Source organism: Oncorhynchus kisutch, linkage group LG8 (assembly GCF_002021735.2).
Source record: "Oncorhynchus kisutch isolate 150728-3 linkage group LG8, Okis_V2, whole genome shotgun sequence".
Lineage (NCBI taxonomy): Eukaryota > Metazoa > Chordata > Actinopteri > Salmoniformes > Salmonidae > Oncorhynchus > Oncorhynchus kisutch.
Genome location: NC_034181.2, coordinates 42825721 through 42848529, shown reverse-complemented (window position 1 = coordinate 42848529; position 22809 = coordinate 42825721). Strand labels below are relative to the sequence as shown.

Here is a 22809-nt window from a genome sequence, read left to right as displayed (position 1 = left end):
TCCCCAGGAACACAGTGGCCTCCGTCATTCTTAAATGGAAGAAGCTTGGAAACACCAAGACTCTTCCTAGAGCTAGCCGCCCGGCCAAACTGAGCAATCGGGGGAGAAGGGCTTTGGTCAGGGAGGTGACCAAGAACCTGATGGTCACTCTGACAGAGCTCCAGAGTTCCTCTGTGGAGATGGGAGAACCTTCCAGAAGGACAACGATCTCTGGAGCACCCCACCAATCAGGTCTTTATGGTAGAGCGGCTTGATGGAAGCCACTCCTCAGTAAAAGGCACATGACAGCCCGCTTGGAGTTTGCCAAATGGCACCTAAAGGACTCTCAGGCCACGAGAAACAATATTATCTTGTCTGATGAAACCAAGATTGAACTCTTTGGCCTGAATGCCAAGCGTAACATCTGGAGGAAATCTGGCACCATCCCTACGGTGAAGCATGGTGGTGGCAACATCATGCTGTGGGGATGTTTTCAGTGTCAGGGACTGGGAGACTAGCCAGGATCAAGGGAAAGATGAACAGATTAAAGTACAGAGAGATCCTTGATGAAAACCTACTCCAGAGCGCTCAGAACCTCAGACCAGGGCGAAGGTTCACCTTCCAACAGGACAATGACCCAAGCACACGGCGATGACAACACAGTAGTGGCTTCGGGACAAGTCTTAATATCCTTGAGTGGCCCAGCCAGAGCCCGGACTTGAACCTGATCGAACATCTCTGGAGAGACCTGAACATAGCTGTGCAGCAACGCTCCCCATCCAACCTGACAGAGCTTGAGAGGATCTGCAGAGAGGAATGGGAGAAACTCCCGACATACAGGTGTGCCAAGCTTGTAGCGTTATACCTAAGAAGTCTCGAGGCTGTAATCGCTGCCAAAGGCGCTTCAACAAAGTACTGAGTAAAGGGTCTGAATACTGTTTTTGCTTTGTCATTATGGGGTGTTGTGTGTGGATTGATGAGGGGGGAAAAATTATTTAATACATTTTTTGCATAAGGCTGTAATGTAACAAAATTTGGAAATGGTAAGGGGTCTGAATACTTTCCGAATCACTATGTTTCATGAGCGGACCACAGTGACACAGACTTGACTTCTCTTCATATGACTTTGGTATTTTTGACAAATTTTTATGTCCCTGTTTGGTTCTCTTGTAGAAGCCTTTGACAGTAGAGTCGCATCTTAAGTCTGGCTATTGTGGCACCACGACATAACTCTCTTTGGCTCCCTTCCCCCTCTTTCCAACAAGTTGGAGGTACATTGAAAGACTTTCAAAAACTCTCAATTATTTATTTGATTTTCTGTTCACACCTTTAACCCCTCAGCAAATGTGCAGGCTGTTTGGGTTAAAAATATACCCCCCGGGGCTCTGTGTATTTATGTGGCATAACATATATACTTGTGCCTGCGAACACATATACTGTATGTGTACTAAACTGGGAGTTTAGTACACATGTATGTGTTCACAGGCACAGGTGTGTATGTTATGTCACATACATACTTTTCTGCAATACTTTTGTAAACAAAACCAAAAAAATTATGCGCTGCGGCTTGGTCCGCTAATATAGCAAAGGCTCTGTGCACTACTTATGTGAAGACACAATGAGGTCCCAGATGGTATTATTATAACACAGTTTGATCTGTGTGTGTGTGTTGTGTGTAGTGTATTGGAAAGAGAAGGATATGTATTCACCTGCCCTGTCCTATGTTCTGTACTCTTTGTCCTGACTGAATGTGTGTCTGTCTGAGTATACATGGTGTTAGTACAGTCACAAAAATTCGCAAAGCAAGCCATTAGCAGCAACCATTGTTGGGGCTACAACTATATAAAACCCCTAAAACACAACTGAATACATGCACCCCCATCCCACGCGCACGCGCACACACACCACTACCTCCACCACCCCTTAAACTCAAAATAGACGCTAAAACAAAGACACGACAATGTGCTGATGTTCTAGCAACAATTACATTCTGGGTGAGTGTGAATAGATTGGACCAAATCCGTGTTGAACTGATGAATCAAAGAGCAGTGCGGCAGATGAAAGGTGTGGGTAATATATGTATGTCTGTACACAGCTAACTGGCTCTGGCTTTAGTCTACTGTGTGTGAGTGAATATTAATGTCACCGAGATATGTGGTTCTTAAAGGATCTCCATGCTCTCCCCCCCTCTGTCTACCCCCTCTGCCCTTGGCCATGTCGCCGTGGTATCTCCCTGGCATGCTGAAGGGTTGTCATGGATACCACCAGACACATCCGCCATACCATGAGCGGGGGACGCTGAGCGCTTCGGTGGGGCCGGCGCCGAGACTTTCCCCCCTCCACCTCCCTTCCCCCAAACCCTTCCCCCCCTCAACCCATCAACCCCCACCCAATCCCCTCTTTCCCCCTTCACATATCACAGCCCAAACCCCCTCTCTATGGCTCCTTTCCCCGTTATTTTGCTGGCTAGGCCTGAGACTAACAGCAGCTATAAATACCCCATACCAGGGTCCTGTCTGCCTTTCAGTATAATGAATTCATGGCATTCTGAGTAGGAGGTACAGGAGACACAGACACATGGCTGAACCAGGAGTAACACAATAATTAAATAAGACACCACAAACCTGCACAGATGTATCTCCGGGGCCAACGCCTTGAATGAGCTGAATGCGACAATGAAATGTGTGTGTGTGTGTGTGTCTGTCTGTTTGCTTGAGGCCTGGATTCAACTTGAGGTTCATCCTGAAGAGATCCTTTTCATAAGCCACTGTCAATTATTCAACAGTGCACTTGCTTAAATGCTCTGTGTCCAAACTCTCCACTCTGCCTAACATTCGCCACTTATGATCTGTGCACTTTTCTATTGAGGTGAACATAGGTGTGTTGATCGGTTCAAATGTTCACAACCAAGTCTTAGATCTTTTTTTTTTTTTCAACTATGAACATTTAATACCATTGCTGACACTCAAAATGGTTATGCACAGTCATAGTTGGGTTAAATATTACATCAAATAAAATATTGTCCCGCTAAAAAAAGGCATAAAATCCAGTCTCGCAAACAGAAGTAAAGGAGTTCATTTTTTATGACACCTCCTCTCGCTCACCCTGCCCTCGCTTTAATATTTTCCAATATGACAGCGCTCTCTTCTTGCACGTATGCTCAGGAAAGATAATCCTCTGTGATTGAAAAGCTAATTTTAAGTGTCAATTATTCTTATGCAAATGCATGTGCAGTTTCTCATGTCTGAAAAGGTTTGAAAAGGTTGGGAGCACAGATGGGTGCAGACACAAATCTCCTTCCAAAAAACACAGTGTCTTCCCGTCTGCCTCTTTATTTGTACCTCCAGGACAAGAAAGCTCCCAGACAAAGAAAGCTTGCATAATGGGACCGTGATATTTGCATGCTTGTTGTCCATGCTGAACACCAAACATATCGTAAATTGACGATACAATACTGGAACTCTAACTGTGGCCTAGAAGGGCCATTCAACACCAAAACAGTAAAGATATTGTAGGCTATGCAATACTATGGTATTATCATTGTTATGTAAACAATGCCACATTGTATCACTGGGGATAATATGGACTAAAACGACCATGGTGAAGCATCTAGCCAACCTCAGAGTGGCTGTGCCATTTCATAATTCGTATAACTCACCATATTAACTAGTAGTTGTGTTCTATGTAGTTGACACCTTATCCGAGCCAGAGCCTCCACCAGAGACGGAGAGGCCGAGGGCGAAAGGGAGGGCTAGAGAGAGTGAGAGACAGAGAGAAAAAAAGAACGAAAGAAAGAGAGAGACAGAGATCAGCGGTAGCGCAATACAGGGGGGGGGGGGTAGAGTCTTGTTCCCTGACCCTCTCAGCTGATGTGACTTTAAAAAAAAAAAGCCTTTTCAGGCCCAAACAGGATCAAACAACCTGCTGTAGAGTCCGTTTACACCACAACAATGGTCTCCATTCACCCTCTGCCTCAACACAACAGCTTTTTCCACAAGTAATCTTTTTCTGTATTATTAGCTCAGAGGGTGTAGAGAGAGAGTGGGTTGAGTAGGAGGAAGGGGGAGGAAAAGGGAGGGGGGGCTGTGTGGAGATATCTTAGACGATAATGGTGTTTCGCAGATTAGATGATATCGGTGAGCAGTGTTTGTTTTGAACTGTCTGCCTCCAGCCACTGAGATCTATACCTAGAGCCGCACTAATTCACACTCAAAAAACACAAGAGAAACTTAGGTTGCCCTTTACACTCGTACAGGTTGAACATTTGGGCACTGATAAATGGCTACATTTGGAATCCATTGGCTGTACAGTAACATGCTACACATGACATCAGAGATTTACAGCACTGTATGGGTTTTGACTGACAGACGTTCTGAACACCTCGCGTGACAAGAAGTTGCCCCCATCCCTCCGCTAACTGGGCAAATGGTTTGTTGTCTGAGTGAGGGAAATGCTGTCAATTAAGAGGACTCTATGTATTTTGAAAAAGGAGATGTTGAGGACTGTAATAAATACCGCTTCAATGTCATACAAGCAAGCCAAACACCCATGAGTCCAAATGTGCACTTTCTTATTTTATTCTTACCTTTATTTAACTAGGCAAGTCAGTTAAGAACAAATTCTTATTTTCAATGACGGCCTAGGAGCAGTGGGTTATTCCGGTTGTCTTCCGGTTACTAGTCCAACGCTCTAACCACTAGGCTACCCTGCCACCCCGCCCTGCCACTTCACATTTCCATATCATAAAAACACAGTGTCAACATTTATGATCACTATCTTTGATGTACAGTTACAAGATGACATGGTGTCATAACCTGGGTAGTTCTGAGTTTATGTCTATTGTGAAGAACATGTGAAGAACATTGATGCGTCACATACACCTGAATATACTCGCGACTCCTTTCTATGCTCACCAAAATGATGATCTGTTTCCCTGAATTGCATTGTGAAAGCGCAACACCGTAAGATTGTATGTTATAACTCAGTTAGTCATGTTGGCAATGGAACAGGCTTTTAAATTATGCCCACCTGACCCAGTAATGGACTGTTTTTGGATTGTGTAAACAACAGTAAATTGTGTGATGGCATGGACGCGGGGCTGTGTTCCAAACTAAACAATTGCAAGCGTGCTTGCTCTAGTTCCTGTAAAATGCACATGAAATCAACATTGTAATGCTTGGATTCCATCTTGTGTCAGTTGAACTGTTGTATTCTCCCCTTTGGTCAAATATGTTTCCCATAATCTCCAAACTGTTCCATTTCAATTGCTACAATGGTTATGCATATGCTTTTCATATTTCTTCTGTAAGACATTTTTCAATGTAGCCCTGTCGATATAGGCCAATTCACACAAGTGTAGAGGGTTAAAGCCCTCAGATAGCTGAAGCTGCCAATATAAACTGGTGAAGAAATATATATTGAGGACAAGTGAATTAGTGTCTACACAAAGTACTCAAATGAGTGAAAATACCAAAAACCTGAAAAGGTGTGCTTTTAAGTGTACTGTATGTATGGTTACTACATCTCTTTTATGATAGGGTTCAGCTTGGTTTGTTATTGGGGATTATACATTGAGTGTACAACATTTTAGGAGCACCTTCCTAATATTGAGTTGTACCCCGTTTTGCCCTCAGAACAGCCTCAATTCTTTGGGGCATGGACTCTACAAGGTGTCGAAAGCGTACCAAAGGGATCCTGGCCCATGTTGACTCCAATGATTCCCACAGTTGTGTCAAGTTGGCTGGAAGTCCTTCTGGTGGTCACCTATTCTTGATACACACACAAAACTGTTGAGCGTGAAAACCTTTTAACAGGTGACATCAATGAGGGATCATAGCTTTCACCTGGTCAGTCAGTCTATTTCATGGAAAGACAGTGTAGATCTCCTAGTCTTCATATAGACATGCTGAGAGAGATTAGTCCTTGGTTTTCTCTGGCTGTTCAACATGATAGCGAACTACATCAGCACTATAAGCAGTCCACAACAGAAAATCTGATTTAAAAAAATGCTCTACAAAAGACAGCCAACACCAAACCCTCAGTAGCTCTCGTCAGATGAAAGAATAAGTACATCACATTGAAGAGGGTTGTCAGGAAAATTAGAGAAACCTCGTTGGACGCATTAGGTGGATCTAAAATCATGAACAACTTTGACAAGGAACTCGATGTAAAGACAAGGAGCAAACAAAATGGCCGTCCATATCCCATCGCAAACAGTAGTTCAACAAATCATGAATGACAGCTGATAACAGACAGGCACTTTTCCTCTCGTTTTTCTTTCTCATTCTCTCTCTTCCTGAAGTGTGTGTCATGGATGTCAAAATGGTAAGGGGAGTCTTTTTGAACAGGCAGGCAGCCTGCTGGACCACAGAGCGAATAAACATCCATGTGAGGAGAAAGCGATCCGGGCCCTCTCACACTGAGCCTCTCCTGGGTAAAACACTGCTCATACAATTGATAGAAGAGGCCTTTTATTGAGTCCCTGTGGGGCTAGCTCCGGATCAAACACACACACATACGCACACACACACACACATATATAAGAACTCTACACACATGCACTAGCGCACAAACACAGGCATTTTACATCTGCCCAAACTAGGTGTGACTGAGTTAACATCTTCACCCCTTCATAGGTGGTGAGGAGAGGAATTTTTAAATAGAAAAATAGATTAGTTGTCTAAAACAGTTGTGACTGTATGGGTTAGGGTCCGGCTGGTTACCCACAAGGACAAACTTACAACCCTGTCTAAAGCAGATGTGTGTGTGTGCGCGCATGTGTGTGTGTGTGAAGGTACACTGTATGTTGGTGTTGTGTCACCGCTGTCCCAGCACTGTGCTTATGACGGCACAATATGGGGAATCTAGGCACAAGAAGAAGAAAAAACTGCAACACCTTTTTCCTTCCCAAGAAACAATTTTAATAAATGTACATCCCATTGCCTGCCTCACTCCAGGCCGGCAGCCCCTCATGTAGAATCTATGAGAATCCTCCTCCTAAATGAGCTCACACGGCTTTGCCTATTCTTCCCCTGTCAGAGACCCCTGCTTTCTCTGGGACACCCCCTTTTCCAGTCCCCCATGTTCCGTCAGACCCCTCTTGTCCCCCCCACTCCCTCCCCCAGCTCTTCACTCCCTCTACTCCCTCACTTTCAACTCCAATTTGGGCACAATGAAGTTGTTCTGGCTGACAGTTTGGCCAGGAGAATAGGTGCTGTTTGAGCCTGCTGTGTGGCCCTGGAGTGGGCCCATTCTCCCCCTCGCCGGCTCAGTTACCTAGGGCCTGGCTGCCGGGACACATACAGCCCCATCCCCATGCTCCCACCCTGACCCAAACAATTAGCCTCAAGGAGGCAAATAGAGACTCCCCCTCCTACCAAACAACCAGCTCCTACCAAACAACCAAAACACCCTCTAGTCCACCTCACACACCTCACTGCACATTATCCCAAATCCCCAAACGTGTAGTGTGTGTGTGAGCGCGTGCGCACAGCCAGGTCGATCAAGATAGACTGCGAAATGTAACGTCCATCCAGGTAAGCAGAAAGTTGGGAGATGAATCAGGGGCAATGGTGAGCGCTATTACTTACCATCAAGTAGGCTTGGGTTTTGATAGGGCGTTGTGGGATGGGAATGGAGGATTGGCATAAACCGCAAGCTCCAGCTCTAAGGATCGTATCTTCAATGTTAGGCACTTGTTAAACTTTTTTGTTGTTGTAACTATGGCTGTCAAGGTTAACGTGTTAATCGGCATACGTTTCTTTGCCGCTTTTAATCGCGTCTCCAATACTTCACCACACGGAACCTTTTAAGCGCACGTTTCCATGAGAACACAACACAAAAACGTATGCCCAGTATTACCGGAGCTATGTTTTTTTCCTTTCTGCCGCGGATTCATGCGCATGAGGTGGTCTGTTTTAAACTACTCGCAATCCGCTATTTTGGTTTGATGACAAACAACATTGTTTAGCTAGCTAGTCATGTTACCTAACTAGCTAGCAACCTGCTAACTTGACCACTGACTAGGTTATGCACATATTTGGATGGTACAGGAAGAACAGAATAGGAATAGGCTACTCAGAGATGCCTCAAAGGTAGGATGCATATGCAAGAGTGGGGTGTGAATCATTGTGTGTGTGAGAGGATGCATATGAGAGCGGGAGTAAGTGGGCAGGTTCGTTTTGCATGGCCCGGTTCCCGTATGGGTGGAGATTTCACATATGGACCAATGAAATGGCCTAAACTGTGCAAAACCCGGGGCAAAACGAACTTGCCCGGTGATAGTGTGTGGGAGGGAGGGAGAGTGTGTAGACCTATGTGTGTAAAGTTATCTGAACAGTACAGACGGTCACACTGTTTTCATAACATTGTTGGACAAGTTTAAAAGCTCCTTGTTCTTTGTATCCATAGAACTGGTTATTTTTTCCTATAGCCACAGTCATTTAGAATGCTGGAAGCTTTAAACAGTACTTAAGCACATAAAGCGTGTGTGTGTGTTTAACTATTCTTGTGTGAACCAGAAGTCCCCACGAGAATAGTAAACAACAACAAAAAAATAGACCAATGGGGACATTTTGTTGGTCCCCACAAGGTCAAATGCTATTTCTAGGGGGTTTAGGGTTAAGGTTAGAATTTGTGTTAGGGAGAGCGAGAGAAAAAGAGAGAAAGTGTGTGTGTGTGTGTGTGTGTGCTGTGCGCAAGTGTTAAAGTTCAAGAAAATTGATACAAGGGAGTAGGCCTACTTAAACATTGATAAGAGGGAGTAGGCCTACTTAAACATTGAGAGCATTAATTGTTTATGGTGAAAATGCTATTAAAACATTCCAATGTAGAGCAATGTATGTTTCCGTCCCTTACAATCAAAGCATAGTATACTGTAACGCATATTTCAATGGAATAAGCTTTCTTGGGGCCAAATTTGAGCAAATAAAAACAATTAACTAATGCCATTAATTACTTTAGTCTTTTGACAGTCCTTTTAACCATATCCCAAACCCTAACCTTAAAGGGAAGATTCATCCATTTTGAATTTGATCATGTGATGCAGAACTAGTCATTTTAAAAATGTATTTAACTAGGCAAGTCAGTTAAGAACAAATTCTTATTTTCAATGACAGCCTAGGAACAGTGGGTTAACTGTATGTTCAGGGGCAGAATGACAGATTTGTACCTTGTCAGCTCAGGGGTTTGAACTTGCAACCTTCCAGTTACTAGTCCAATGCTCTAACCACTAGTCCAACGCTCTAACCACTAGGCTACCCTGCCGCCATACTGGCTCTATTTCTGCCTGCTTGAACGGCAATAGCTCAGATACACATGAAATCATCAAAAATACCCAGGAATGGATAGAACATTGCTTAGAGATGCACAAAAAAATGGGCGAATCTTTCCTTTAACCATTTGGAAGTAATGCCTAAACTTAACCATGGAATTTTGAAGTTTATGGAGAAACGTCGGATTCTGCAGTGAGACTGTGAGAGCTTGTGTGTGTGCACACACGCGTGTGTGTGTGCGTGCACGTGTGAGTAACAAACTCATCTGGCTGTAACTTTTCATTGTGTATCAGTTATTTCTGTGTCTGACCGAAAGCTTGCCGGAATTTCAGTTATCTGTTTGTTTGTGAACATATGTGTCAGACATGATTCTGTTTTGTTGAGAGAGGTATAGAGACAAAGCCTCCAGCTCTCTTTTCAGCCCTGTGAGAAGGCTTATGTCGCTTTTACTGAGCATCATGCAGGATACACCAAAATATGCACCTCTGGACACAAATAGAAACACATACAGTACACACACACAAAACAACACACACACACACACACACTGCAAAGTGCACTTGAGAAATTGTCTGGGAGAGGTCCTGATGGGGAGGGCACCATATGTCCAGGCGTTGTATATCACCCTGCCAGCCCCCCAGCGCTCCGCCGGACCACCATAACTTAGTTTGTCTTCCGCACAAAGTTTGGGACAAGCTTGGCTGGGCTCATTAGGAGGCCTTTCTCTGGAGCCAATGAAGCACGACAGACCTCCAACAAAGGAGCTAATCACAGGGGCTCCCTGCCTCTCTCTACCCATCTCCCCCCCCCCCCCCCCCTCTCTCTCTCTCTCGCTTTTTCCTCCGACTGGACCTAGACTTACTCAATATTTTCCCCGACCACCTCCCACATCAGGCCCCTGCAATCTGACTGGCTAGCAGAGCAGCTAGCGGAGAGGCTAGCTTAGAGAGTAATTTGCTATGACCAGTTAGTTATCTATGTTTATGTATTGTAAAACAAAGGTCAAATTATTGTATGTGTTCAGATAAAGGCATGCATTAGATATAGACACATAAAAAAAAACCAGCTTGGGTACACAATGTACAGGACAATTTACATATGTCAATGTCTTACAATCACACATATAAATACAGGCTACTAAAATGAAAATAAAGAGTTATATTCCATTATTTTATTGTTTTATGATTTAACATCTGATGTGTGTAGACCTATACTGCAGGTGTGTATAAATGAGTGAGGATGTACCGAAGAAGGTGTTCACACCAAAGATTGTGTGTTTTGAGCTTGTGTTATCACCTGATAGACAGTGTACTGTCTCTGTTTAGGCTCTTTAGAGAGAGAGAGAGAGAGAGAGAGAATGAGAAGGCAACAGAGGGGGAGGGAGCTAGGTATGTGCATGTGGTGTGAATCTGCCCACCTAAGTGTGTGAGGATGTGTGTGATGGGGATGTTGTGCACAGACAATGAAGAGCCCAAGGCAGCTGAATACTAGCAATGACCTTGAACCTCAGCTTTCTCGATTCCCATGGCTGCAGGGACAGTGTGTGCGTGCGTGTGCATGTGCATGTGTGTGTGTGTGTGAGATACTTTATAATGTACTGTATCTCAGAATAAACATGATAGGCAGATAAAAGTTAAATAAATCAAGGGGAACCAGTGAAGAATGTCTACGGACAGAGCTACTCTGCCCTCACATCTTAGCTTCCCGTTCAGAAAGTTCACTACAGCACATCAGAAGGAGACTGCTGATTGGTGAGTGGGACTATTTGTTCGCCAGTGGTTGACTGGAGCGAGAGTTTGCCTAGGCTTGCTCCACAGCGTGTATCCTGCTGTGTAACAGGCTAGAGCAGAGCTGAACATGGACACAGCCAGGATAAAGGGGCTGTAGCTGGGGGGGATGGGGTTGAGGATCCCAGCTGGGAGATCGGGGAGAGCGCCAGGGCCCAGCAGGAGGTGGTAAAGGCCATGTCAGTGGGACCTGCACAGCCACAAATGTCACCAGCATGGCCACCTTCAAGTGGACCTATCAGTGTGAGGCCCTAAGACAATCAGGGATGTAATGAGCCAAAGGATCCTAATGATTCACATGGAGACATACCCTCAGTGTTAGTTACAGCTATATGACCAACATTATTGTTCAGACTACAAGAAGCTAATGGACATTAACTAACAGAGCAACAGAGAGCACATTTTGCAGATACAGTAAGAAGCCAATTAGAAACATTATGACTGAACACATGCAAGTAGGTTGTTCTCCAAAGCTAAAGGCTTTTCTAAAAGGGTTTCTGTCACTGAACTATATTCAGCTGGCTGATCCCATACTGGGAGTCTCCAGTCACACATAATCATTAATACACACCAAACCCCCACTCCTGCTCCCACTTGATGAAATATTGAACATTTCAAGTTTCAAGTGCAGAGCCTGACAAAGCATTTAGTATTTCGTGTTTTATTAGGATCCCCATTAACCACAGCCAAAGCTGCAGCTACTCTTCCTGCGGTCCACACAAACAAACAAAAAACATGACATAATACATACAATTAGTAGACATTTACAGCTGAAGGACATAACTACATGGAATGACATAATGCATAACATTAAACAGGTACAGAACTACATACAGCACATTTCAAATAAGAATACACACGTTCATATTCTTATGCCTTAGCAAACCATGAAACATGTACTCGGAATAACGGCTACACTGCGGTCATCCATTTTGTTACAGTTGCTTACTGTTGCAGGTCCTGATCCTAATCTCTCAGAACCAGTTGTTCTGTAAACACTAGCGAGAATCTCACAACATTAGGAACCACCCGTGTCCTTGGTTCTCCCATTTGACGTCAATACTATTCATAATAATAATGTCATTATGTGATTACAATGAATAATGATTACATTTAATTACAATTAATAATGTGATTACAATGAAAATGTAACAATTCCTTCTGCCACACTCAAACACAGACACACATGCACACGTGCATGGGTGCACACGCACCTGCACACACGTGCACAAACGCACACACTATGGTCGTACTGCCTTAAGATGGTTGGAGCAAAACATGGAGTGCTAAAAAAATGATGGCTAAATGCTGGGTTGTGGTGGAGATGTGAGGCAAGTAAACAACACTAATGCAAACAACACAAATATAGTGTAAATAGTTGCAGAAATGCTCTTATACGCTATAGGAGAGAAGCAGAGTATGATTCGGGGGTGACAATGAGGGAGATTCAATACATTATAGATCGCTGTAAGGAAACAAAGGCACAAATAAAGAATACATTTGATTATTTTCTAGCTCAAGGGCTATATATAAAAACCTCTCGTCTGGGGATCCAGAAGCGGCTCTCCTAGTGAACAGGGACTTTAATGCAGGGAAACTTAAATCAGTTTTACCTCATTTCTACCAGCACGTTAAATGTGCAACCAGAGGGAAAAGAACTTGAGACAACCTTTACTCCACACACAGAGATGCGTACAAAGCTCTCCCTTGCCCTCCATTAGGCGAATCTGACCATAATTCTATCCTCCTGATTCCTGCTTACAAGCAAAAATTAAAGCAGGAAGCACCAGTGACTCTGTCACTAAAAAGAAGTGCAGATAAAGCAGATGCTAAGCTACAGAACTGTTTTGCTAGAATAGGATTCTTCCAATAGCATTGAGGAGTACACTACATCAGTCACTGGCTTCATCAATAAGTGCATCGATGACATCGTCCCCATAGTGACTGTACATACATACCCCAACCAGAAGCCATGGATTACAGGCAACATACGCACTGAGCTAAAGGATAGAGCTGCCGCTTTCAAGGAGCAGGACTCTAACCCGGAAGCTTATAAGAAATCACGCCATGGTCTCCGACGAACCATCAAACAGGCAAAGCATCAATACAGGACCAAGTTCGAATCGTACTACACCGGCTCTGATGCCGGATGTGGCAGGGCTTGCAAACTGTTACAGACTACAAAGGAAAGCACAGCTGAGAGCTGCCCAATAACACAAGCCTACCAGATGAGCTAAATTACTTCTATGCTCGCTTCGAGGCAAGTAACACTGACAAATGCATGAGAGCATCAGCTGTTCCGGACGACTCTCTGATCACATTCTCCGCAGTCAATGTGAGTAAGACCTTTAAACAGGTCAACATTCAGAAGGCCGCAGGGCCAGACGGATTACCAGAACGTGTACTCCAAGCAGGCGCTGACCAATCGGCAGTGTCTTCACTGACATTTTCAACCTCTCCCTGGAAGAGTCTGTAATACCAACATGTTTCAAGTGCCATAGGCCCTGTGCCCAAGAACACTAAGGTAACCTGCCTAAATGACTACCGACCCGTAGCACTCACGTCTGTAGCCAAGTGCTTTGAAAGGCTGGTCATGGCTTACATCAACACCATTATCCCAGAAACCCAAGACCAACTCCAGTTTGCATACCGCCCCACCAGATCCATCTCTATTGCACTCCACACTGCCCTTTCACACCTGGACAAAAATAACACCTATGTGAGAATGCTATTCATTGACTACAGCCCAGTGTTCAACACCATAGTGCCTTCAAAGCTCATCACTAAGCTAAGGACCTTGGAACTAAACACCTCCCTCTGCAACTGGATCCTGGACTTCCTGACGGGCCGCAAGGGAAGGTAACAACACATCTGCCACGTTGATCCTCAACACAGGGCCCCTCAGCAGTGTGTGCTCAGTCCCCTCCTGTACTCCCTGTTCACTGATGACTGCATGGCCAGGCACGACTCCAACACCATCATTAAGTTTGCCGATGACACAACAGTGGTAGGCCTGATCACCAACAACGACGAGACACCATATGGGAGGAGGTCAGAGACCTGGCCGTATGGTGCCAGGACAACGACCTCTCCCTCAACGTGACCAAGACTAAGGAGATGATTGTGGATTACAGGAAAAGTAGGACCGAGCACACCCCTATTCTCATCGATGGGGCTGTAGTGGAGCAGGTTGAGAGATCTTTGGTTCTTTGGTGTCCACATCACCAACAAACTAACATGGTCCAAGCACACCAAGACAGTCGTGAAGAGGGCATGACAAAACCTATTCCCCCTCAGGAGACTGAAAAGATTTGGCATGGGTCCTCAGATCCTCAAAAGGTTCTACAGCTGTACCATCGAGAGCAACCTGACCGGTTGCATCACTGCCTGGTATGGCAACTGCTCGGCCACCGACCGCAAGGCACTACAGTGGGTAGTGTGTACAGCCCAGTACATCGCTGGGACCAAGCTTCCTGCCATCCAGGACCTCTATATCACGCAGTGTCAGAGGAAGATCCTAAAAATTGTCCAGCCACCCTAGTCATAGACTGTTCTCTCTGCTACCACACGGCAAGCGGTACCGGAGCGCCAAGTCTAGGTCCAAGAGGCTTCTAAACAGCTTCTACCCCCAAGCCATAAGACTATTTGCATTGCCGCCCGCCCTCCTCTTTTACGCTGCTGCTACTCTCTGTTATTATCTATGCATAAGTCACTTTAAAAACTCTACCTACACTACCTGTCAAAAGTTTGGGATCACTTAGAAATGTCCTTGTTTTTGAAAGAAAAGCATCCCGGAGTCGCCTCTTCACTGTTGATGTTGAGACTGGTGTTTTGTGGGTTCTATTTAATGAAGCTGCCAGTTGAGTTGTGAGGCATCTGTTTCTCAAACTAGACACTGTAATGTACTTGTCCTCTTGCTCAGTTGTGCACCGTGGCCTCCCACTCCTCTTTCTATTCTAGTTAGGGCCAGTTTGCGCTGTTCTGTGAAGGGAGTAGTACACATAGATATTCCATAGAATTCTGCTGTTTCCAGCTACAATAGTCATTTACAACATTAACAATGTCGACACTGTATTTATGATCAATTTGATGTTATTTTAATGGACAAAAAAAATGTGCTTTTCTTTCAAAAACAAGGAAATGTCTAAGTGACCCCAAACTTTTGAACTGTAGTGTACATGTATATATTACCTCGACTAACTGGGGCCCCCGCACATTGACTCTGTACCGGCACCCTCTGTATATAGCCTCGCTATTGTTATTTTACTGCTGCTCTTTAATTATTTGTTGATTTTATTTCTTATTTTTCTTAAAACTGCATTGCTGGTTCACGGCTTGTAAGTAAGCATTTCACCTGTTGTATTCGGCTCATGTGAGAAATGCATTTGAATTTGATTTGATTTTAGGAATCTGTAAGTTCATAGGGAGTTCAAGTGCACTGATGGAACAATTGCTACAGTACATACTGTACAGATATATATTTCTTGAATTATCCCGTTTCTGATTGGCTTGAAGGGCATTCTAGAGAGCATAATTCAATGGCTATAGTGTATTCTTACATGTCCTATGTTTGAGCTGCTTCTGAAAGCAACAGTCTTGTTGAATTAGATTTTTATAATAGCGAGCTAGGACTGATAGTTTGGGTGGCTAAACTAGCAAGTCTATTTGTTTGGTTACCAAGGCAACTAACTACTGTAGCTATCTATTAAACCTGCTAGCTACTTCAGTGGATGTTGAACACATTTCTACCTGCAAATGAAGACATTTCTAGCAGCAGATGTGTTAAATTATAGCCATGGTATAAAAGGGATAATCAACTCGGGGCTCTATGCGTTCTAAGGGAAATAATTCAACTCCGTGGAAGGTCAGCTCCAATCCGCTAACACGCCGTGGAACACACCTTCCATGTCGTTCATTATTTTCCATAGAAAGCATAGCCCCTCGTTGATTATCCCTTACATAATTTGAGTTTTTTTCATAATCTTCTAAAGAAGGCACACACATGCAAATGCATGCGCACACACATGCACCCACATTTAAATGAGTCCCTCTCTGTGCTGCATATGGGCATATCAGAGACCTGGAGCCATAGCAACCCAGCCTCCTGCCCTTGAACAGGAGGCCATCTCTCTCACTGTATTAATTGTATTTTCTCTCTTTCTTCTTTCTTCCTTTCTTTTGTCTCATTGAACTTCTAAAAAAAAACACTTAGATCACAGAGTTCCTTTCGTGAAAGTCTATATGTTATACTGATTGCCAACATCCTCTCAAATCCTCCAGACAGACATGATTTGTGCCTGTGTTGGAGCTGAAATGCCCCTTGCCTTTCTGGGTACAGATTGCTACCATTACCGGGGGCCATTTCTCTGCATGGCGGTCAAAAAAAAGAAAAACACGAAAGAAGACAGAGGAATTTCTCCAAACTCTGTATGAATCGCTGATGGGACTTGAATGACAATTTTGTATGCAATTGTCATTGTCACTCAAAGACATTGTCAGGCCGGATTCTCATCTCCTTAAACCACAGACATTCTTTAGAAGTGTCAGAATACAGTTGGAATCCAGGGAAACCAGCCATCTTCACTTTTCCCCTTTCCTTTGCATAGTTCTGGAGAGCAAGTGAGGGTTTACTAAATAGATTATGGTTGTGTTATTTATTTTGTTCATATGGGTAAGCCTCAACCATATGGACAAAACTAATAATAAGTATAAAACATAATAAGTATAAAAGTTTTAAAAAATACGTGTCATCTGTTTAATCTGCCAACATTTGTTTGCATGCTCATGCAGTGTTCACACACGCACGTACATGCATGCATGCACACAGGCACGCACACATACACACACACACACACACACACACACACGCACTGCCAAACCATTTGTTGTAGAGGAACATGACTCGTATTTCCGGGAATGTGGAATGAATGAATGAATGAATGAAAATGCATATGCAACACTATGTCCTCCTTCACATTAAAGAATCAAATCTGATCTTTTGTGGCCATTGGGCATTGAGGGTGGGAAAGTGGCCATGCGGAAGCATTGGTTTAAGGTGTGAAAAATATGGTTCCCAAGTGAAGTCGGATGGTGTGCTGTCCCCTAATTGATTGCCTAGGCTAACAAGAGCGTAATGTATCCTTTTATGCTCATCATTCGTCCATGTTCATTAAGGCAGGAAACAACATGATCTTTTTTGTTTTGACCCTTTCTCTCCCCACTCCCCCCCACACCCCCTCACTCTCTCTTTCTGCCTCTTTCTCTCTTAGTGGTTGGGGGATATGACAGGCAAGGCATCCTCTACCGCCCCAAATGGCACAGCCAGGATAACTATGGGAGGATGAGAGGAAGAAAAGAGAAAATGAGGAAATGGGGCAAAGAGGGTGAGAGGAGGTAGCCTAGCGGTTAAGAGCGATGAGCCAGTAACCGAAAGGTTGCTGGTTCGTAATCCCAGAGCCGACTAGATGAAAATCTGTATTTGTGCCCCTGAGCAAGGCACCTAACCCTAAGAATGTGAAATGTCAGAATAATAGTAGAGAGAATGATTTATTTCAGCTTTTATTTCTTTCATCACATTCCCAGTGGGTCAGAAGTTTACATACACTCAATTAGTATTTGGTAGCATTGCTTTTAAATTGTTTAACTTGGGTCAAACGTTTCGGGTAGCCTTCCACAAGCTTCCCACAATAAGTTGGGTGAATTTTGGCCCATTCCTCCTGACAGAGCTGGTGTAACTGAGTCAGGTTTGTAGGCTTCCTTGCTCGCACACACTTTTTCAGTTCTGCCCTCAAATTCTCTATGGGATTGAGGTCAGGGCTTTGTGATGGCCACTCCATTACCTTGACTTTGTTGCCCTTAAGCCATTTTGCCACAACTTTGGAAGTATGCTTGGGGTCATTGTCCATTTGGAAGACCTATTTGCGACCAAGCTTTGACTTCCTGACTGATGTCTTGAGATGTTGCTTCAATATATCCACATAATTTTCCTTCCTCATGAGGCTGTCTATTTTGTGAAGTGCACCAGTCCCTCCTGCAGCAAAGCACCCCCACAACATGATGCTGTCACCCCCGTGTTCACGGTTGGGATGGTGTTCTTCGGCTTGCATGAATCCCCCTTTTTTCTCCAAACATAACGATGGTCATTATGGCCAAACAGATCTATTTTTGTTTCATCAGACCAGAGGACATTTCTCCAAAAAGTACGATCTTTGTCCGCATGTGCAGTAGCAAACCGTAATCTGGCTTTTTTATGGAGGTTTTGGAGCAGTTGTTTCTTCCTTGCTGAGCAGCCTTTCAGGTTATGTCGATATAGGACTCGTTTTACTGTGGCTATAGATACTTTTGTACCTGTTTCCTCCAGCATCTCCAGAAGGTCCTTTGCTGTTGTTCTGAGATTGATTTTGCCCTTTTCGTACCAAAGTACGCTCATCTCTAAGAGACAGATTGCGTCTACTTCCTGAGCGGTATGACAGCTGCGGTGTCCCATGGTGTTTATACTTGCGTACTATTGTTTCAGGCGTTTAGAAAATGCTCCCAAGGATGAACCAGACTTGTGGAGGTCTTGGCTAATTTATTTGGACCTCCAATTGACTCAAATTATGTCAATTAGCCTACCAGAAGCTTCTAAAGCCATTACATAATTTTCTGGAATTTTCCAAGCTGTTTAAAGGCAAAGTCAACTTAGTGTATGTAAACTTCTGACCCACTGGAATTGTGATACAGTGAATTATAAGTGAAATAATCCGTCTGTAAACAATTGTTGGAAAATTACTTGTGTCATGCACAAAGAAGATGTCCTAACTGACTTGCCAAAACTATAGTTTGTTAACAAGAAATTTGTGGAGTGGTTGAAAAACCTGTGTTAATGACTCCAACCTAAGTGTACGTGGACTTCCGACTTCAACTTTATAAGAGAACGAGAGGAAGCTAGAGAGTGAGAGAGAGGGAAAGGATGATGCCTCTACCCCCCCCCCCCCCACTCCCTGTTCCTGTCAGCTTCCTAGTCTCTCCATCTACCCCAACCACCCCTCCTCTCGCCCTACTATCTTTGCCCCTCTTGCCACTGGTTCTCTCCCTAATGAGAGCTGGCGGGACAATGGTGCCATTGTTGAAAGTGTTTGGAACCCCGCGCTGAGAACAATCGCTGTTTACCCAAGCAGTGGCACAGCCCCAAACCCTGTCCTCTGATTAAGTCTGCGCCCTCCGCTATGCAAGCTGCTATAAAGGGCCATTGAGCCAACCACTAGGACCCTTCATCTCCTCCTCTCCTCTCTTTCCATCCCCTTGTTCCCATCTTTCTCCCGATATCATCACTCTTTCCTCCATCTTGGTTTGTTTCTCATTCGCTCGGTCTCATCCTCGTCCCCATTTTTGATGTGAACAGCATTCCCTCTCTGATTTGCACATGGTTCATCGAGGTCAGCAAGGTTCATCAATGTCCACGCATTAACCACACTCATGAGATTGTAGAGGAAGAATGAGAGAGAGGTAGATAGAGAGAGACAGGGAGGAAAAAAGAGGGAGTGCAAAAAAAATGGCTAAAAGAGAGTTAGTGCATATGAAAAATCCTCTCTTTCAGAATGACCTTGATAATCCAAGGAAAAAGCTAATTTCTTTAATACAGATTAAATGTTGCGGGCATGTAGAGGCTATACAACCACATGCAAAAAGGCTTTCCAAGCGCTCTCGAATCATAATAAAATGTACACGAATGAAGGGAGTGTTATCCAACCTATGCTTGTGAGGAGACACAGTGAACCAGTGGATTCCGAGCCTTTTGCTCTGACACATCGCTGGATCGCGGTGCCTCGCTACAGACCATGATACCTGCGCCATGCAAAGCAGCATCATGAATATGTGTAATTAGGTGGGACTGGTGTAATTTTTCTGGGTTATGGGATGTGACATTTGTGGGGCAGGAGCATACATCAGCGAAAGCACACATGACAAATGGATAATCCATTTCTCCACATTACAGCGTTTTACAGGGCTGTCGCAATACGCAATTACACATTCATAGACTCTTAGAAAAAAAGGGTTCCAAAAGGGTTCTTCGGCTGTCCCCATAGAAGAACCCTTTTTAAAGCCCCGGTAGAACCCTTTTTGGTTCCAGATAGAACCCTTTTTGGTTCCAGATAGAACCCTTTTGGGTTCCTCTGTGGAAAGGGTTTGACATGGAACCCAAAAGGATTCTACCTGGAACAAAAAGCGTTTAACCTGGAACCAAAAAGGATTCTTCAAAGGGTTCTCCTATGGGGACAGCCAAATAACCATTTTAGGTTCTAGATAGCACCTTATTGTACACTCATAGACACTGGAATGATGGCTGTCACAACACATGCACATTTCAAATGAGTGTGGCAGTTGACATTAAAATACTAATACTGCATGATTTTCTATAATTGTATTTATTTCATATTAAAATATTGTGTCACTAACTCCAGCATTACAATTTTGACGGATCATATAAAATATATACAAATAGTGTGTTGATTGTTTCTCAAAAAACAACCGTATTTGTTTCTTTTCACACAAAGAATACAAAAAAAAAGATGCACCTCGTAAATGAAAGGGACACGTACACTAGACATGAGGATTGTCCGAAGCACCCAATTACTCAATGCAAATAGGGGGGACTGGGAAAGAAAATCAACAAAACCTCAATGAATATAGCAAGAGTCCACAGTGGCAGAAAGAGACAAAGACTAGCATCAGAAGGAAACACAGAAGCTAGAAATGCTACACGAGAAGCATTATTGAATATAATAATAGAGCATAAGCATGTCTGAAAGAACACATGTGATGAGTGACATTAGTGATAGGGTTATGTTTTAAATCAGTTACAGATAGGACACCGCTGATGAGAAAATGCACTCTAAACTGCACATTGCTCTAACACACACTCATGGACACATACGCACAGAGAGACTCACACAGACAGACACACAGAGGTCTTTGTGGTCGAGTATGAAGATGAGAGGCTGTGATAATGATGGAACAGTGAGATATCATTAGTTAATGGCCAGGGCCCATGGGTCAGCTCCCTCTAGCTGAAATATAGAAAGATAGCATTCTGATTGGTCGTGTCATAAGGGGACTATTCTCCTTAATGAGGGTGGAATGTGCTCCACATGATACCATAACAGGTTAGCTTTGTGATATCATTGGCTGTAGGTGTAGAATTCCAATTGGAAAACACACTTGAAATTATTATTAAAAATAATAATGCTGATAACTTGATAACTTCAAACAGAAAATCCATAAATAACAAAATAATCATGTGGAATAGCATCAGACTGAAGCAAGTACACCTGCAAATACTTTCACGTCCAGTTTTAGAAATATAAGTGTTCGATGTGTATGCATGCATACACATACATACACACTCAATGAACACCAAAAACACAACCAGTTACTCTTTGTACGTACACACATACACACAACCCGCCACTCCGTCGCTTCAGAGAGAGCCAATTTACAAACACTAGTATACTGTACTCGCCACCGCCTCCACACCTCTCCTCGCCTCTCTCCTTTCCTCGCAGTGCCCCCTTCCCCCACTCACATCCTCGGTGCTGCCACACACACCCAAGGGGAGGACACACCGCTCATGGCACACAGGAAATTAACTTGACATTTGATTCAGAAACACAAAATACATATTTCGAGTCGGGAAAAAACAAAGTGTACCCAGGCAGAGATAGGGTCTAGTAGGCTATAAACCAAGGCCCCCTCACCAAAGCCCGGAAACGCATTCAGGGGGAATTCAGTGATCTGCAATCCAGATGCCACGGGTGCCCACAGAAAATGACCTTCATTTTTGCCAGTCCTCGTCTGGAGACACTGCCTGTCTTTCCCCATCTCCGTTTTGTATCACTTCCTTCAGTTTTGATATCTAATCCATTATCTTCTGTGTTTATGTATCGTTCTACGTGATGGGCGGTTTAGAGAGATAATAGACATCGGTGGAGAACTTGGTGATGTGTATGCTTACACTCATAATTAAGCCCCACCCCTCCTGACACACTCTTAGTAAATATTTAAATGAGATTAAATGAAGGATTTATTCGTAGAAATGCAACCTATTCGGTTTTTACTGTGGATGTCATATAGCTTCCAGCGCATTGGTTTTGTTTGGACACACCTACTCATTCCAGGGTTTTTCTCAATTTTTACTATTTATTATTTCCTACATTGTAGAATAATAGAGGAGACATCAAAAGTATGAAATAACATGTTGAATCATGTAGTAACCAAAAAAGTGTTCTTCAAAGTAGCCACCCTTTGCCTTGATGACAGCTTTGCATTCTCTCAACCAGCTTCATGAGGTAGTCACCTGGAATGCATTTCAATTACCAGGTGTGCCTTGTTGAAAGTTAAGGTGGGGTTGGTATACAGAAGAAAGCCCTATTTGGTAAAAGACAAGTCCATATTATGCCAAGAACAGCTCAAATAAGCAAAGAGAAACTCTATCATTACAGTCTATCATTACTTATCCTCTGCTGTAGAGGATAAGTTCATTAGAGTTAACTGCACCTCAGATTGTAGCCCAAATAAATGCTTCACAGAGTTCAAGTAACAGACACATTTCATCATCAACTGTTCAGAGGAGACTGCGGGAATCAGACCTTCATGGGGAATTGCTGCAAAGAAACCACTATGAAAGGACACCAATGAGAAGAATAGAATTGCTTGGTCCCAGAAACATGAGCAATGGACATTAGACCGGTGAAAATCTGTCCTTTGGTCTGATGGGTCCAAATTTTAGATTT

The 22809-nt window shown here is 43.7% G+C and overlaps 1 long non-coding RNA gene across 5 annotated transcripts in view; it reads right to left on the bottom strand.

Annotated features, from left to right (window-relative positions):
* Positions 1–22809, bottom strand: part of LOC109895055 (uncharacterized) — a 66908-nt gene that overhangs the window by 5700 nt on the left and 38399 nt on the right. For 3 of the 5 annotated variants that reach the window (XR_004210829.1, XR_002255933.2, XR_004210827.1), the window contains exon 3: positions 3638–3730. The exons of the other annotated variants lie outside the window; for them this stretch is intronic. This is a non-coding gene — a long non-coding RNA (uncharacterized LOC109895055). The remainder of the gene's footprint in view (positions 1–3637; positions 3731–22809) is intronic. 5 annotated transcript variants of the gene reach the window in all.